We start from the raw sequence: 433 nt of genomic DNA, 5'->3' as shown, positions 1-433 counted from the left end.
AAATAAGACATGCTATAATTCAGGGGTCTCCAAACTTTTAAATTTCACTTTTTATGTGGGTTCAGATCATGTGGTCAGACTGAAAAAATAATAAATAAATCTCTAATATTGTTCAGGACGAAAGTGGAGGTGGGTCTGATCTGGCCCCCGGGCCATAGTACTGCTTAAAAAAGACAGAGCATTTTTTTTATGACTGCCTTATTCTGTATTTCTGTATAATAAATAACATTTTAAAAGAAAAAAGCAAATAGAGAAATTCTGCTCTTGCCTAAAGTTGTGTCATTTCAGCTTCCTATTTTTGTTTGCAACCAGGTCCCTGTCACTACTGCTGCTCTGCAGAAACTATGTTCTAGAAAACGACAGTTTTTTTGGTTTTGGCTGAAAAGGGAATAACCGTAATTAAAAAACCACTAGGAACGATTTTGCTAAAGAT

Source organism: Oryzias melastigma, linkage group LG1 (assembly GCF_002922805.2).
Source record: "Oryzias melastigma strain HK-1 linkage group LG1, ASM292280v2, whole genome shotgun sequence".
In the NCBI taxonomy this organism is placed as follows: domain Eukaryota; kingdom Metazoa; phylum Chordata; class Actinopteri; order Beloniformes; family Adrianichthyidae; genus Oryzias; species Oryzias melastigma.
This window is presented reverse-complemented; position numbering follows the sequence as displayed.